This window comes from Oncorhynchus clarkii, unplaced genomic scaffold, assembly GCF_045791955.1.
Source record: "Oncorhynchus clarkii lewisi isolate Uvic-CL-2024 unplaced genomic scaffold, UVic_Ocla_1.0 unplaced_contig_9009_pilon_pilon, whole genome shotgun sequence".
Lineage (NCBI taxonomy): Eukaryota > Metazoa > Chordata > Actinopteri > Salmoniformes > Salmonidae > Oncorhynchus > Oncorhynchus clarkii.
In genome coordinates, this window is record NW_027261081.1 from 412501 (window position 1) to 431225 (window position 18725).

General features: G+C 48.0%; 1 protein-coding gene across 1 annotated transcript in view; it reads left to right on the top strand.

Moving 5' to 3' along the window:
* Nucleotides 1-18725, top strand: part of LOC139404682 (ELKS/Rab6-interacting/CAST family member 1-like) — a 424291-nt gene that overhangs the window by 308461 nt on the left and 97105 nt on the right. The gene's annotated exons all lie outside the window — the stretch shown is intronic.

Genomic DNA, 18725 nt, shown 5'->3' on the forward strand with positions numbered 1-18725 from the left:
GAGTAGAGGTAGACAGATTTAGATTTTTTAACACCGATACCGATTATTGGAGGACCAAAAAAGCCGATACCGATTAATCTGCCGATTTGTATTTATTTATTTGTAATAACGACAATTATAACAATACTGAATGAACACTTATTTTAACTTAATACAACACTAAAATCAATTTAGCCTCAAATAAATAATGAAACATGTTCAATTTGGTTTAAATAATGCAAAAACAAAGTGTTGGAGAAGTAAAAGTGTAATATGTGCCATGTAAAAAAGCTAACGTTTAAGTTCCTTGCTCAGAACATGAGAACATATGAAAGCTGGTGGTTCCTTTTAACATGAGTCTTCAATATTCCCAGGTAAGAAGTTTTAGGTTGTAGTTAATATAGGAATTATAGGACTATTTCCCTCTATACCATTTGTATTTCATTAACCTTGACTATTGGACTTTATTATAAGCACTTTAGTATTGCCAGTGTAACAGTATAGCTTCCGTCCCTCTCCTCGCTCCTCCCTGGGCTTGAACCAGCAACACAACGACAACAGCCACCCTCGAAGCAGCGTTACCCATGCAGAGCAAGGGGAACAACTACTAGAAGGCTCAGAGCGAGTGACGTTTGAAACGCTATTAGCTAACTAGCTAGCCATTTCACTTCGCTTACACCAGCCTCATCTCGGGAGTTGATAGGCTTGAAGTCATAAACAGCGCAATGCTTGACGCACAACGAAGAGCTGCTGGCAAAACGCACAAAAGTGCTGTTTGAATGAATGTTTACGTGCCTGCTTCTGCCGACCACCGCACAGTCAGATACTTAGATTCTTCTATGCTCAGTCAGATTATATGCAACACAGGACAAGCTAGATAATATCTAGTAATATCATCAACCATGTGTAGTTAACTAGTGATTATGATTGATTGTTTTTTATAAGATAAGTTTAATGCTAGCTAGCAACTTACCTTGGCTTACTGCATTCGCGTAACAGTCATTCTCCTTGTGGAGTGCAAAGAGAGAAAGGCAGGTCGTTATTACGTTGGACTAGTTTACTGTAAGGTTGCAAGATTGGATCCCCCGAGCTGACATGGTGAAAATCTGTCGTTCTGCCCCTGAACAAGGCAGTTAACCCACCGTTCCTAGGCCATCATTGAAAATAAGAATGTGTTTTTAACTGACTTGCCTGGTTAAATAAAGATATTAAAAAAAAAATATATATATATATATATATATATTTTAAATCAGCAAATCGGTGCCCAAAAATACCGATTTCCGATTGTTATGAAAACTTCTTGAAATCGGCCCTAATTAATCGGCCATGCCGATTAATAGATAGATAGAGGGTGGGAGGAGGGGGGGGTGGAGAGAGAGATGGAGAGAGAGAGAGAGGGGGGGGTGGAGAGAGAGAGAGGGAGAGAGAGAGGGAGGGGGATGGAGAGAGAGAGAGAGAGAGAGAGAGGGAGGGGGATGGAGAGAGAGAGAGAGAGAGAGAGAAAGAGAGAGAGAGAGGGGGGGATGGAGAGAGAGAGAGAGAGGGAGGGGGATGGAGAGAGAGAGAGAGAGAGAGAGAGAGGGGGGGGATGGAGAGAGAGAGAGAGAGAGGGAGGGGGATGGAGAGAGAGAGAGAGAGAGAGGGAGGGGGGATGGATAGAGAGAGGGAGAGAGAGGGGGGATAGAGAGAGAGAGAGGTTGGTAGAGGGGGGATAGAGAGAGAGAGAGGTTGGTAGAGGGGTCGGTCCTGCAGGTTTAACAATGTTATACTTTGAAGCTCAGATGGATCCATTCTCCTTCCCTCTCAAAGGGCTCTCCTTCTCAACATGGCCTTTTGAGAGTTAGAAATATCAAAGGAAAGCCCCCAGACCCAACCCTGTAGCCCCTCTCTCTCTCCTTCTCTCCCCGGTAGCTTGAACTGTGCTGTGCTGTGCTGTGCTGTGCTGTGCTGTGTGTGTGTGTGTGCGTGTGCGTGCGTGCGTGCGTGCATGCATGCGTGTGTGTGAACAGAGAGAGTGTTCCAGTCCGATGAGAAGCCCCAGGGTTGTGTGTGTAAAGAGAGAGAGTGTTCCAGTCCGATGAGAAGCCCCAGGGTTGTGTGTGTAAACAGAGAGAGTGTTCCATTCCGATGAGAAGCCCCAGGGTTGTGTGTGTAAAAAGAGAGAGTGTTCCAGTCCGATGAGAAGCCCCAGGGTTGTGTGTGTAAACAGAGAGAGTGTTCCAGTCCGATGAGAAGCCCCAGGGTTGTGTGTGTAAACAGAGAGAGTGTTCCAGTCCGATGAGAAGCCCCAGGGTTGTGTGTGTAAACAGAGAGAGTGTTCCAGTCCGATGAGAAGCCCCAGGGTTGTGTGTGTAAACAGAGAGAGTGTTCCAGTCCGATGAGAAGCCCCAGGGTTGTGTGTGTAAACAGAGAGAGTGTTCCAGTCCGATGAGAAGCCCCAGGGTTGTGTGTGTAAACAGAGAGAGTGTTCCAGTCCGATGAGAAGCCCCAGGGTTGTGTGTGTAAACAGAGAGAGTGTTCCAGTCCGATGAGAAGCCCCAGGGTTGTGTGTGTAAACAGAGAGAGTGTTCCAGTCCGATGAGAAGCCCCAGGGTTGTGTGTGTAAACAGAGAGAGTGTTCCAGTCCGATGAGAAGCCCCAGGGTTGTGTGTGTAAACAGAGAGAGTGTTCCAGTCCGATGAGAAGCCCCAGGGTTGTGTGTGTAAACAGAGAGAGTGTTCCAGTCCGATGAGAAGCCCCAGGGTTGTGTGTGTAAACAGAGAGAGTGTTCCAGTCCGATGAGAAGCCCCAGGGTTGTGTGTGTAAACAGAGCGAGTGTTCCAGTCCGATGAGAAGCCCCAGGGTTGTGTGTGTAAACAGAGAGAGTGTTCCAGTCCGATGTGAAGCCCCAGGGTTGTGTGTGTAAACAGAGAGAGTGTTCCAGTCCGATGAGAAGCCCCAGGGTTGTGTGTGTAAACAGAGAGAGTGTTCCAGTCCGATGTGAATTCCCAGGGTTGTGTGTGTAAACAGAGAGAGTGTTCCAGTCCGATGAGAAGCCCCAGGGTTGTGTGTGTAAACAGAGAGAGTGTTCCAGTCCGATGTGAAGCCCCAGGGTTGTGTGTGTAAACAGAGAGAGTGTTCCAGTCCGATGAGAAGCCCCAGGGTTGTGTGTGTAAACAGAGAGAGTGTTCCAGTCCGATGTGAAGCCCCAGAGTTGTTAGACTGTAAAGGTGCCCCTGGCTGCTCTCTCTTCCCTGCTGGGGTAGATAGTAGATAGATATATGGCCCTTCTGTGGCCCCTGGAGACCCCTGGCCCCTCAGACATTCAGACAGCCGCTCAACCCCTCCCCGGTGGGACGACAGAGGGATCACGAGGGGGTGTGAGCCTCACTGTCTCAGACCTCACACACACACTGAGGTAATGGGAACGGCCTGGATTCTCCTGGAGGACTGTGTCTAGACAGGTGTGTTACTGTGTGTGTGTGTGTGTGTGTGTGTGTGTGTGTGTGTGTGTGTGTGTGTGTGTGTTACTGTCTGTGTGTTACTGTGTGAGTGTGCGTGTTACTGTGTGTTTGTGTTACTGTGTATGTTACTGTGTGTGTTACTGTGTGTGTTACTGTGTGTGTGTGCGTGTTACTGTGTGTTTGTGTTACTGTGTGTGTGTGTGTGTGTGTGTGTGTTTAGGTGTGTTACTGGGTGTGTTACTGTGTGTGTGTGTGTGTGTGTGTGTTACCGTGTGTTACAGTGTGTGTGTGTGTGTGTGTATTGCTGTGTGTGTTACTGTGTGTGTGTGTGTGTTACTGTGTGTTTGTGTTACTGTGTGTTACTGTGTGTGTGTGTGTGTTACTGTGTGTGTTACTGGGTGTTACCGTGTGTGTTACTGGGTGTGTTACTGTGTGTGTGTGTGTGTGTGTGTGTGTGTGTTACCGTGTGTGTTACTGTGTGTTACTGGGTATGTTACTGTGTGTGTGTGTGTGTTACCGTGTGTGTTACTGTGTGTGTTACTGTGTGTGTTACTGGGTGTTACTGTGTGTGTGTGTGTTACCGTGTGTGTGTGTATGTGTGTGTTACTGGGTGTGTTACTGTGTGTGTGTGTGTGTGTGTTACTGTGTGTTACTGTGTGTTACTGGGTGTGTTAACTGTGTGTTACTGTGTGTGTTACTGTGTGTGTTACTGGGTGTGTTACTGTGTGTTACCGTGTGTGTGTGTGTGTGTGTTACCGTGTGTGTTACTGGGTGTGTTACTGGGTGTATCCTCTCTCCATCTCTCTCTCCATCTCTATGTCCTCTCTCCATCTCTATGTCCTCTCTCCATCTCTCCATCTCTCTCTCCATCTCTATATCCTCTCTCCATCTCTCCATCTCTATGTCCTCTCTCCATCTCTCCATCTCTCTCTCCATCTCTATATCCTCTCTCCATCTCTCCATCTCTATGTCCTCTCTCCATCTCTATATCCTCTCTCCATCTCTATATCCTCTCTCCATCTTTATATCCTCTCTCCATCTCTATATCCTCTCTCCATCTCTCCATCTCTCTCTCCATCTCTATATCCTCTCTCCATCTCTCTCTCCATCTCTATATCCTCTCTCCATCTCTATATCTTCTCTCCATCTCTATGTCCTCTCGCCATCTCTCCATCTCTGTCCTCTCTCCATCTCTATGTCCTCTCTCCATCTCTCTGTCCTCTTGCCATCTCTATGTCCTCTCTCCATCTCTATGTCCTCTCTCCATCTCTCCATCTCTATGTCCTCTCCATCTTTCCATCTCTATGTCCTCTCCATCTCTGTCCTCTTGCCATCTCTATGTCCTCTCTCCATCTCTATGTCCTCTCTCCATCTCTATGTCCTCTCTCCATCTCTCCATCTATATGTCCTCTCCATCTCTCCATCTCTATGTCCTCTCCATCTCTGTCCTCTCTCCATCTCTATGTCCTCTCTCCATCTCTCCATCTCTATGTCCTCTCCACCTCTCCATCTCTATGTCCTCTCCATCTCTATGTCCTCTCTCCATCTCTATATCTTCTCTCCATCTCTCCATCTCTATGTCCTCTCCATCTCTATGTCCTCTCTCCATCTCTATATCCTCTCTCCATCTCTATGTCCTCTCCATCTCTCCATCTCTATATCTTCTCTCCATCTCTATGTCCTCTATCAATCTCTATGTCCTCTCTCCATCTTTATGTCCTCTCCATCTCTATGTCCTCTCTCCATATCTATGTCCTCTCTCCATCTCTCTGTCATCTCCATCTCTATGTCCTCTCTCCATCTCTATGTCCTCTCTCCATATCTATGTCATCTCTCCATCTCTATGTCCTCTCTCCATCTCTGTCCTCTCTCCATCTCTCTGTCCTCTTGCCATCTCTATGTCCTCTCTCCATCTCTATGTCCTCTCTCCATCTATATGTCCTCTCTCCATCTATATGTCCTCTTGCCATCTCTATGTCCTCTCTCCATCTCTATGTCCTCTCTCCATCTCTATGTCCTCTCCATCTCTATGTCCTCTCTCCATCTCTATGTCCTCTCTCCATCTCTATATCCTCTCTCCATCTCTATGTCCTCTCTCCATCTCTATGTCCTCTCCATCTCTATGTCCTCTCTCCATCTCTATGTCCTCTCTCCATCTCTCTGTCCTCTTGCCATCTCTCCATCTCTATGTCCTCGCTCCATCTTTGTCCTCTCTCCATCTCTATGTCCTCTCCATCTCTATATCGTCTCTCCATCTCTATGTCCTCTCCATCTCTATATCGTCTCTCCATCTCTATGTCCTCTCCATCTCTATGTCCTCTCTCCATCTCCATGTCCTCTCTCCATCTCTATGTCCTCTCCATCTATATGTCCTCTCTCCATCTCTATGTCCTCTCTCCATCTCTATGTCCTCTCTCCATCTCTATGTCCTCTCTCCATCTCTATGTCCTCTCTCCATCTCTATGTCCTCTCCATCTCTATGTCCTCTCTCCATCTCTATGTCCTCTCTCCATCTCTATGTCCTCTCTCCATCTCTATGTCCTCTCTCCATCTCTATGTCCTCTCCATCTCTATGTCCTCTCTCCATCTCTATGTCCTCTCTCCATCTCTCTGTCCTCTTGCCATCTCTCCATCTCTATGTCCTCTCTCCATCTTTGTCCTCTCTCCATCTCTATGTCCTCTCCATCTCTATGTCCTCTCTCCATCTCTATGTCCTCTCCATCTCTATATCGTCTCTCCATCTCTATGTCCTCTCCATCTCTATGTCCTCTCTCCATCTCCATGTCCTCTCTCCATCTCTATGTCCTCTCCATCTATATGTCCTCTCTCCATCTCTATGTCCTCTCTCCATCTCTATGTCCTCTCTCCATCTCTATGTCCTCTCTCCATCTCTATGTCCTCTCTCCATCTCTATGTCCTCTCCATCTCTATGTCCTCTCTCCATCTCTATGTCCTCTCTCCATCTCTATATCCTCTCTCCATCTCTATGTCCTCTCTCCATCTCTATGTCCTCTCTCCATCTCTATGTCCTCTCTCCATCTCTCTGTCCTCTTGCCATCTCTCCATCTCTATGTCCTCTCTCCATCTTTGTCCTCTCTCCATCTCTATGTCCTCTCCATCTCTATATCGTCTCTCCATCTCTATGTCCTCTCCATCTCTATGTCCTCTCTCCATCTCCATGTCCTCTCTCCATCTCTATGTCCTCTCCATCTATATGTCCTCTCTCCATCTCTATGTCCTCTCTCCATCTCTATGTCCTCTCTCCATCTCTATGTCCTCTCCATCTCTATGTCCTCTCTCCATCTCTATGTCCTCTCTCCATCTCTCTGTCCTCTTGCCATCTCTCCATCTCTATGTCCTCTCTCCATCTCTATGTCCTCTCTCCATCTCTATGTCCTCTCCATCTCTATGTCCTCTCTCCATCTCTATGTCCTCTCTCCATCTCTCTGTCCTCTTGCCATCTCTCCATCTCTATGTCCTCTCTCCATCTTTGTCCTCTCTCCATCTCTATGTCCTCTCCATCTCTATGTCCTCTCTCCATCTCTATGTCCTCTCCATCTCTATATCGTCTCTCCATCTCTATGTCCTCTCCATCTCTATGTCCTCTCTCCATCTCCATGTCCTCTCTCCATCTCTATGTCCTCTCCATCTATATGTCCTCTCTCCATCTCTATGTCCTCTCTCCATCTCTATGTCCTCTCTCCATCTCTATGTCCTCTCCATCTCTATGTCCTCTCTCCATCTCTATGTCCTCTCTCCATCTCTCTGTCCTCTTGCCATCTCTCCATCTCTATGTCCTCTCTCCATCTTTGTCCTCTCTCCATCTCTATGTCCTCTCCATCTCTATGTCCTCTCTCCATCTCTATGTCCTCTCTCCATCTCTATATCCTCTCTCCATCTCTATGTCCTCTCTCCATCTCTCTATCCTCACTCTACACCTCTTGTCTCTCTTCCTCTGCCAAACACTTCCACCTCACACACTTGTACACTCATAAACAAAAACCAAAAAGCTACATGTTTAATTCATTCACAAAGTTCCTCTGAAAGTTTCGGTATTGATTATTTTAAACCCAAGAACACGTTTTATAACAGTAACCTCAGTAGGAAATATGCTAACATGATTGCTAGTGCTAGCTAGATAGCTAGATAAAACGGTTGCCTAGCAACAAACATGTTCAAATGATTTGTAAGAAGATATCTGAGAATTTCGTGAGAAAATCATTGAATCTGAAGAAATTGTTGAGGAATTGCAGTTACCAACTATCTTATGAACTTCTTGTTTTTTCTTCTAAGGAAGCTTCTTCATGTTTTGCATCAGAAGTGTAGTGAATCTGGGGCCAGTTGGGAAACAGCAGAAACAGATGTCCTGCTGACCAGAGAGAGAGAGAGAGAGAGAGGGAGAAAGATGGAGAGAGAGAAAGATGGAGAGAAAGAAGGATGGAGAGAGAGAAGGATGGAGAGAGAAGGATGGAGAGAGAAAGATTGAGAGAGAAGGATGGAGAGAGAGAAGGATGGAGAGAGAAGGGTGGAGAGAGAAGGACGGAGAGAGAAGGGCGGAGAGAGAAGGGCGGAGAGAGAAGGGCGAAGAGAGAGAAGGATGGAGAGAGAGAAGGATGGAGAAAGAGAAGGATGGAGAGAGAAAGATGGAGAGAGAGAAGGATGGAGAGAGAGAAGGACGGAGAGAGAAGGACGGAGAAAGAGAAGGATGGAGAGAGAGAAGGATGGAGAGAGAGAAGGGTGGAGAGAGAAGGACGGAGAGAGAAGGGCGGAGAGAGAAGGGCGGAGAGAGAAGGATGGAGAGAGAGAAGGATGGAGAGAGAAGGATGGAGAGAGAGAAGGATGGAGAGAGAGAATTCCATTCAGATGGAGAGAAGCAGCATTATGCAGAGCCATGAACATCAGAACCAATCAGTCAGTGGTGGTCTGAGGTGTGTGTGTGTGTGTGTGTGTGTGTGTGTGTGTGTGTGTGTGTGTGTGTGTGTGTGTGTGTGTGTGTGTGTGTGTGTGTGTGTGTGTGTGTGTGTGTGTGTGTGTGTGTGTGTGTGTGTGTGTGTGTGTGTGTGTGTGTGAGTGAGAGAGAGCAGCAGGCATCTCAACAATGGGAGCTGACACCCAGGTGATTAGCAGGCATTACAGATAGGAGGGGGAGAGAGGAGGGGGAACGGGGCCTCATTAATCTCTGTCTGTCACAGGTTCTCTCCCTCCCTTCCTCTCCTCTCTGCACCCTGTCAGTCCATCAGGCCCAGGCGTGTGTGTGTGTCTGTGTGTGTGTTAGCCTGAAGGGCCGTAGAGTCTCTCTCAATCTCTCTCTAAGGAACTGCTGGGAGCCAGCTGTGGACATCACCCTTCCTAACCTCTCTCCTCATCTCTACTCTTCCTGTTTTCTCTCCTGACCTCTCTCCTGACCTCTCTCCTGCACTCTCTCTTCACCACTCCTCATCTCTACTCTTCCTGTTTTCTCTCCTGACCTCTCTCCTGTTCTCTCTCCTGACCTCTCTCCTGCACTCTCTCTTCACCACTCCTCATCTCTACTCTTCCTGTTTTCTCTCCTGACCTCTCTCCTGCTCTCTCTCTTCACCACTCCTCATCTCTACTCTTCCTGTTTTCTCTCCTGACCCCTCTCCTAACCTCTCTCCTGACCTCTCTCCTGCTCTCTCTCCTCACCACTCCTTATCTCTACTCTTCCTGTTTTCTCTCCTGACCTCTCTCCTGACCTCTCTCCTGACCTCTCTCCTGGCCTCTCTCCTGGCCTCTCTCCTGACCTTTCTCCTGACCTCTTTCCTGGCCTCTCTCCTGACCTCTCTCCTGACCTCTCTCTTGACCTCTCTCCTGGCCTCTCTTCTGCTCGCTCTCCTGACCTCTCTCCTGCTCTCTCTCCTGCTCTCTCTCCTGCTATCTCTCCTGACCTCTCTCCTGCTGTCTCTCCTGCTTTCTCTCCTGATCTCTCTCCTGCTCTCTCTCCTGACCTCTCTCCTGCTCTCTCTCCTGATCTCTCTCCTGCTCTCTCTCCTGACCTCTCTCCTCATCTCTACTCTACTCTGTTCTTCTGCTTTTTGGGTAACAGAGCTGTCGGTGCAGCGGTGGCTGGAGGGAAGAAGGAGGGGAAAGGACTGGTATGAGGCTTTTTAGTAGAGCCATATGGCCAGGGATTCCCAGCTGGGGTTTATTAGCAACCAGGGGAAGCTGTTTATGTGAGGTGGAGAGGAGGTGGAGAGAGGAGGAGGAGGAGATGAGGTAGAAAGAGGTGGATAAGAGAGGAGGCGGAGAGAGGAGGCGGAGAGAGGAGGCGGAGAGAGGAGGTGGAGAGAGGAGGTGGAGAGAGGTAGAAGAGTGTGCATAGGGTGTCACTCTGCCTGCTGGACTGAACAGGCCAGGGACCAAGCTGCTAATATTCCCTTTGCCTCTGAACATAGTGACACACACACACACACACACACACACACACACACACACACACACACACACACAGTACACACTCCCAGGCTGTCACAGTGCACGCACACACACACGCACGCACACACACACACCTACACATACACAGTACACACTCCCAGGCTGTCTCAGTACACACACACACACACACACACACGCACACACACACACCTACATATACACAGTACACACTCCCAGGCTGTCACAGAACACGGCTGGTGGTTGGTTGTGTGTAAGTATGCATCGTTGCCAGGGTGACAGCAAGGTGGTTAGGGCGTAGGGTGGTTAGTCTGGTGTTGACCGCTACTCTGTGGTCTGATCAGCCAGTTGGTCTGACGACACAGGAAGGAGAGATGGACTGGAAATAGAGCTGCACTGAGCCCTATGGCCTGCAGCCCACTGTTGACTCACACACACACACTCACACACACACACTCACACACACACACACACACACACACACACCTTGTCCCTTCTGCTCCTGTCCCGCGGCACCAAGGGACGCTTCGCCACACTACTCCTCACGGCCTTCACTGTCACCCCTCTCTTTTCTGGTCTTCTTCTTCTGTCTTCCGCTGTCCTGTCCAGACAGCCACGACAGGAGCCCAGCCTGTATCTGAGTTCACACTCAGCCGCCCACAGCCAGTCATCCCTCTACAGCGCTGTCAGAAGGGGCTAAGGCAGATTGCAGCTTGTCTCACAGCACTCACTCAGCTCACAGTCATCCGTCCACACGCTCCTCCTAGTCCTGCATCTGAAACTATTTACAGCTCGTCTCTCCTAGTGTTCTGTGAGGCTCTCTTTAACATGTCTGCTGGCTTAGTCAGTTACTGCCCTGTCTGCTGGTTTAGTAAGTTACTGTCCTGTCTGCTGGTTTAGTAAGTTACTGTCCTGTCTGCTGGTTTAGTAAGTTACTGTCCTGTCTGCTGGTTTAGTAAGTTACTGTCCTGTCTGCTGGTTTAGTCAGTTACTGCCCTGTCTGCTGGTTTAGTAAGTTACTGTCCTGTCTGCTGGTTTAGTAAGTTACTGTCCTGTCTGCTGGTTTAGTAAGTTACTGTCCTGTCTGCTGGTTTAGTAAGTTACTGTCCTGTCTGCTGGTTTAGTAATACTGTCCTGTCTGCTGGTTTAGTCAGTTACTGTCCTGTCTGCTGGCTTAGTAAGTTACTGTCCTGTCTGCTGGTTTAGTAAGTTACTGTCCTGTCTGCTGGTTTAGTAAGTTACTGCCCTGTCTGCTGGTTTAGTAAGTTACTGTCCTGTCTGCTGGTTTAGTAAGTTACTGTCCTGTCTGCTGGTTTAGTAAGTTACTGTCCTGTCTGCTGGTTTAGTAAGTTACTGTCCTGTCTGCCCATGTTTTATCCCTCCCCCTCTCTCTCTCTCTCTCTCCCCCTGCTCTCTGTCCCTCCCCCTCTCTCTCTTTCTCTCTCTTTGTCTCCCTATCTCTCTCTCTCTCTCTCCCCCTGCTCTCTTTCCCTCCCCCCCTCTCTCTCTCTCTCTCTCTCTCTCTCTCTCCCCCTGCTCTCTTCCCTCCCCCTCTCTCTCTCCCTCTCTCTCTCTGCCCCTGCTCTCTTTCCCTCCCCATCTCTCTCTTTCTCTCTCCCTCTCTCTCCCTCTCTCACTCCTTTTTCTCCTTCACCTCTACATCACTAATGAGCAGGGTGTAAAGGAATAAAACATGTTCCCTCCCTCCCCCCTCCCTCGCCCTCCCTCTCCCCTCCCTCTCCCTGGGTGTGAAACTACCAGTTAACAGTGAATCTGTTCAGACTAACACAGTCAGTTGAGAGGTGCTTTGTTAATAAAAACCTCCTGGAATAAGAGCGGAGACCAATTAAAGAAGTAAATCAGCTTCAGAGAGACTAATAATACTGTTGTTAATGTCTAGTTCTAGGAGCTGGACTCACTGCAGCGGACAGAGGACAGGCCAGACTGTTTAAAGGGGTAGGGAGTGTGTGTGTGTGTGTGTGTGTGTGTGTGTGTGTGTGTGTGTGTGTGTGTGTGTGTGTGTGTGTGTGTGTGTGTGTGAGCGACATAGGCATTTTTAGTGGGTCTTTGATGCAGCTCCAGTGCCACAGTCAACACCAACAGGCATACGGTATCTGGCCCCCTGTACCCCCATACAGTATCTGGCCCCCTGTGACCCCATACCGTATCTGTTCCCGTGTGACCCCCATACCGTATCTGGCCCCGTGTGACCCCCATACCGTATCTGGCCCCCTGTACCCCCATACAGTATCTGTTCCCGTGTGACCCCCATACGGTATCTGGCCCCCTGTACCCCCATACAGTATCTGTTCCCGTGTGACCCCCATACGGTATCTGGCCTCCTGTACCCCCATACAGTATCTGTTCCCGTGTGACCCCCATACCGTATCTGGCCCCCTGTGACCCCCATATAGTATCTGTTCCCCTGTGACCCCCATACCGTATCTGGCCCCTTGTACCCCCATACCGTATCTGGTCCCCTGTGACCCCCATACTTTATCTGGCCCCCTGTACCCCCATACCGTATCTGGCCCCTTGTACCCCCATACCGTATATGGCCCCCTGTGACCCCCATACTGTATCTGGCCCCCTGTACCCCCATACAGTATCTGGCCCCCTGTACCCCCATACCGTATCTGGCCCTCTGTACCCCCATACCGTATCTGGCCCCCTGTACCCCCATACCGTATCTGGCCCCCTGTACCCCCATACCGTATCTGGCCCCCTGTACCCCCATACCGTATCTGTCCCTCTGTACCCCCATACCGTATCTGGCCCCCTGTACCCCCATACCGTATCTGGCCCCCTGTACCCCCATACCGTATCTGGCCCTCTGTACCCCCATACAGTATATGGCCCCCTGTACCCCCATGCAGTAGTACCCCCATATAGTATCTGGCCCCCTGTACCCCCATACAGTATCTGGCCCCCTGTACCCCCATACCGTATCTGCCCCCCTGTAACCCCATACTGTATCTGGCCTCCTGTACCCCCATACAGTATCTGGCCCCCTGTACCCCTATACAGTATCTGGCCCCCTGTACCCCCATACAGTATCTGGCCCCCTGTGACCCCCATACCGTATCTGCCCCCCTGTACCCTCATACAGTAGTACCCCCATACAGTATCTGGCCCCCTGTACCCCCATACAGTAGTACCCCCATACAGTATCTGGCCACCTGTACCCCCATACTGTATCTGGCCTCCTGTACCCCCATACAGTATCTGGCCCCCTGTACCCCCATACAGTATCTGGCCCCCTGTACCCCCATACAGTATCTGGCCCCCTGTACCCACATACCGTATCTGCCCCCCTGTACCCCCATACAGTAGTACCCCCATACAGTATCTGGCCCCCTGTACCCCATACCGTATCTGGCCCCCTGTACCCCCATACCGTATCTGGCCCCCTGTACCCCCATACCGTATATGGCCCCCTGTACCCCCATACAGTATCTGTTCCCCTATTCCCCCTATACCGTATCTGGCCCCCTGTGACCCCCATACAGTATCTGGCCCCCTGTACCCCCATGCCGTAAATGGCCCCCTGTACCCCCATACCGTATATGGCCCCCTGTACCCCCATACAGTATCTGGCCCCCTATTCCCCCTATACCGTATCTGGCCCCCTGTGACCCCCATACAGTATCTGGCCCCCTGTACCCCCATGCCGTATATGGCCCCCTGTACCCCCATACCGTATCTGGCCCCCTGTACCCCCATACAGTATCTGGCCCCCTGTACCCCCATATCCTATCTGGCCCCATGTATCCCCCAAATGGGGACAGGGGTACATGGATCCATGGCTGCATGGCACGAGGACTTTAGTTTCCCATGTGTACATGAGTTTGTCTAAACCCCTCTCAGCTCTGGTCTTACACAGCTGAACAGTTTATTCCAGTTTATAAAACAGTTTATGATAATCGTTTATTGAAAAGAGGAACATAAAAACCCAAATGCTCAGGCTCTACATTTTGACACAGAGAGCAACTGTTCCAAGTTGTCCAACTGCCAAGGTTACCATTACAACACCTCTGTAGAGCATGAATCTGAATGATGAGCTAGAATGTAACGGGTGTTCTACCAGTTCTATGGAACACATCTCTATGTTCTGTGGCTCCATCTCAGAATCCTCAGTATCACAGGAACAACAACGTTGGGGAGCTGTGAGTCTGGGTTCTGGAATGTCACTGTTAGACGGGCTACTATCCTGTCTGACTTCCTATCTACACTGAGCATTGAGCATGAGGTATGTGTCAGATAACTAACCATATTCGTACAGAGCAGACCTGGCTTCAAATACTATTTTATATCTCACTAAATGCTTTATCTGTGCTTGATTGAGCTTGCCTGGCTTAATGGACCTATGGAAATGCCATAAACCCCATAAACCCCAAGCAGGCTAGAGCTAACACTCAAAGTACTTAAAGTATTTGAAAGATTTAAAATAGTATCTGAACCCAAGTATGACTCTATGAAATGTCCTTCTGGCAGCATATCTAAATAGTGTGTTGTGATATCTAGACAGGTCTCTCCCCTAAGTCCCCTGAGAGAGACAGCTGTATACATACTGCTGAGGGCTCAGAGATAAGAGAGGCCCTTAGGCTGCTTTTCCACTGTTATACCAGTGTTCCACTTCAGCAATAAGGCACGAGAGGGTGTGGTATATGGCCAATATACAACGGCTAAGGGCTGTTCTTATGGATAAACCCCTTAGTCGTGATATATTGGCCATATACCACAAACCCCAGAGGTGCCTTATTGTTATTATAAACTGATTACCAACGTAAGTAGATCAGTAAAAATACATGTTTTGTCATACTTTCCACTTGATTTCCACTTGGCTACCCCTACCCCGGTCAACTGCCCGGCACCCTCCACAGAAACCCGCCAAAGCACCCACCATTTCTCCTTTACCCAAATCCAGTCAGCTGATGTTCTGAAAGAGCTGCAAAATCTGGACCCCTACAAATCAGCCGGGCTAGACAATCTGGACCCTCTCTTTCTAAAAATATCTGCCGAAATTGTTGCTACCCCTATTACTAGCCTGTTCAACCTCTCTGTCGTATCGTCTGAGATTCCCAAAGATTGGAAAGCTGCCGCGGTCATCCCCCTCTTCAAAGGGTGTGACACTCTAGACCCAAACTGCTACAGACCTATATCTATCCTACCCTGTCTTTCGAAGGTCTTCGAAAGCCAAGTTAACAAACAGATTACTGACCATTTCGAATCCCACCATACCTTCTCCGCTATGCAATCTGGTTTCAGAGCCGGTGACGGGTGCACCTCAGCCACGCTCAAGGTCCTAAATGATATCTTAACCGCCATCGATAAGAAACATTACTGTGCAGCCGTATTCATTGATCTGGCCAAGGCTTTCGACTCTGTCAATCACCACATCCTTATCGGCAGACTCGACAGCCTTGATTTCTCAAATGATTGCCTCGCCTGGTTCACCAACTACTTCTCTGATAGAGTTCAGTGTGTCAAATTGGAGGGTCTGCTGTCCGGTCCTGTGACAGTCTCTATGGGTGTGCCACAGGGTTCAATTCTCGGGCCGACTCTCTTTTCTGTATACATCAATGATGTTGCTCTTGCTGCTGGTGATTCTCTGATCCACCTCCACAGACGACACCATTCTGTATACTTCTGGCCCCTCCTTGGACACTGTGTTAACTAACCTCCAGACGACCTTCAATGCCATACAACTCTCCTTCCGTGGCCTCCAACTGCTCTTAAACGCAAATAAAACTAAATGCATGCTATTCAATCGATCACTGCCCGCACCTGCCCGCCCGTCCAGCATCACTACTCTGGACGGCTCTGACTTAGAATATGTGGACAACTACAAATACCTGGGTGTCTGGTTAGTGTAACGGTTTTCCTGTTGTGGTTATTCATGTTTTTTAATAAAGACACTAGACATGAATAAACTAACAAAACAATACACGAGGAAAACCAAAAACAGCCCTATCTGGTGCAAAACACAGAGACAGGAACAATCACCCACAAACACACAGTGAAACCCAGGCTACCTAAATATGGTTCCCAATTAGAGACAATGACTAACACCTGCCTCTGATTGAGAACCATATCAGGCCAGACATAGAAATAGACAATCAAGACATCCAACATAGAATGCCCACTCAGATCACACCCTGACCACCCAAAACATAGAAACATACAAAGCAAACTATGGTCAGGGTGTGACAGTTAGACTGTAAACTCTCCTTCCAGACTCACATTAAGCATCTCCAATCCAAAATTAAATCTAGAATCGGCTTCCTATATCGCAACAAAGCATCCTTCACTCATGCTGCCAAACATACCCTCGTAAAACTGACCATCCTACCGATCCTCGACTTCGGTGATGTCATCTATTAAATAGCCTCCAACACTCTACTCAACAAACTCGATGCAGTCTATCACAGTGCCATCCGTTTTGTCACCAAAGCCCCATACACTACCCACCATTGCGACCTGTACGCTCTCGTTGGTTGGCCCTCGCTTCATACTTGTCGCCAAATCCACTGGCTACAGGTTATCTACAAGTCTCTTCTAGGTATAGCCCCGCCTTCTCTCAGCTCACTGGTCACCATAGCAGCACCCACTCGTAGCACGCGCTCCAGCAGATATATCTCACTGGTCACCCCCAAAGCCAATTCCTCCTTTGGCCGCTTTTCCTTCCAGTTCTCTGCTGACCATGACTGGAACGAACTGCAAAAATCTCTGAAGCTGGAGACTCACATCTCCCTCACTAGCTTTAAGCACCAGCTGTCAGAGCAGCTCACAGATCACTGCACCTGTACATAGCCCATCTGTAAACTGCCCATCTATCTACCTCATCCCCATACTGGTATTTATTTATTTTGCTTCTTTGCACCCCAGTATCTCTACCTGCACATTCATCTTCTGCACATCTACCATTCCAGTGTTTAATTGCTATAATGTAATTACTTCACCACCATGGCCTATTTATTTCCTTATCTCACCTCATTTACACTCACTGTATATAGACTTTTTGTTTTCTTTTGTTCTACTGTATTATTGACTGTATGTTTGTTTATTCCATGTGTTATACTAGGGACATGGTATATTTATATCTGATGTTATACTAGGGACATGGTGTTTCTATATCTGATGTTATACTGGGGACATGGTATATCTATATCTGATGTTATACTGGGGACATGGTATATCTATATCTGATGTTATACTGGGGACATGGTGTTTCTATATCTGATGTTATACTGGGGACATGGTGTTTCTATATCTGATGTTATACTGGGGACATGGTATATCTATATCTGATGTTATACTATATCTGATGTTATACTGGGGACATGGTATATCTATATCTGATGTTATACTAGAGACATGGTATATCTATATCTGATGTTATACTAGAGACATGGTATATCTATATCTGATGTTATACTGGGGACATGGTGTTTCTATATCTGATGTTATACTAGAGACATGGTGTTTCTATATCTGATGTTATACTGGGGACATGGTGTTTCTATATCTGATGTTATACTGGGGACATGGTGTTTCTATATCTGATGTTATACTATATCTGATGTTATACTGGGGACATGGTGTTTCTATATCTGATGTTATACTAGAGACATGGTGTTTCTATATCTGATGTTATACTAGAGACATGGTGTTTCTATATCTGATGTTATACTGGGGACATGGTGTTTCTATATCTGATGTTATACTGGGGACATGGTGTTTCTATATCTGATGTTATACTATATCTGATGTTATACTGGGGACATGGTGTTTCTATATCTGATGTTATACTAGAGACATGGTGTTTCTATATCTGATGTTATACTATATCTGATGTTATACTGGGGACATGGTGTTTCTATATCTGATGTTATACTATATCTGATGTTATACTGGGGACATGGTGTTTCTATATCTGATGTTATACTGGGGACATGGTGTTTCTATATCTGATGTTATACTGGAGACATGGTGTTTCTATATCTGATGTTATACTGGGGACATGGTGTTTCTATATCTGATGTTATACTGGGGACATGGTGTTTCTATATCTGATGTTATACTGGAGACATGGTGTTTCTATATCTGATGTTATACTAGAGACATGGTATATCTATATCTGATGTTATACTGGGGACATGGTGTTTCTATATCTGATGTTATACTAGGGACATGGTGGGGAGATCAACAACCTCTGTATAATGAAGACAGTTGCTCTGTGAGAAGGTGTTAAAGTCCACAGCCAGTGTTACGTAAATGACCTCTGAAAAGTACCATTGGCCTGACCTTGACCCCAAGAGGGAGCAGGTGTACCCCAGCCATGGCCCAGCGAGACACTGGTGCCGGTTCCTGCTGGCCCGCGTAGATAGAAACAGTGAAGTCTGAGCCTTTTGAGTAAAACACTGGGGTAAATCCTGCTGAAGACGTGGGCGTAGATTAAGGCAGTACCCCACACCTCTCTGATTCAGAGGGTTAAATGAGGAAGACACATTTCAGTTGAAGGCATTCTGTTGTACAACTGACTGGGTGGGGGTTCTAGGCATGTGTCACAGATTGCACCCTATTTCCTATGTAGTGCACTAATTCTGGTCAAAAGTAGTGCACTATATAGGGAATAGAGTGCACCCTGGGAGAAGGTCTGGAGAGTGTCAGAGCCGTCACTCTACTGGTAACATAATGACACTCCTCCTGACGCTGGACAGCCTCGGGGTCTTCAGAGAGGAGAGAAGGAGGGAGAGAAGGAGAGAGAGAGAGATGGAGGGATGGAGAGAGGTAGGAAGATGGGGAGGGAGAGAGAGAGATGGAGGGAGGGAAGGTGGAAGATAGACAGGCAGAGGGGGAGGGAGGGAGAGATAGGGAGAGAGGGGGAGG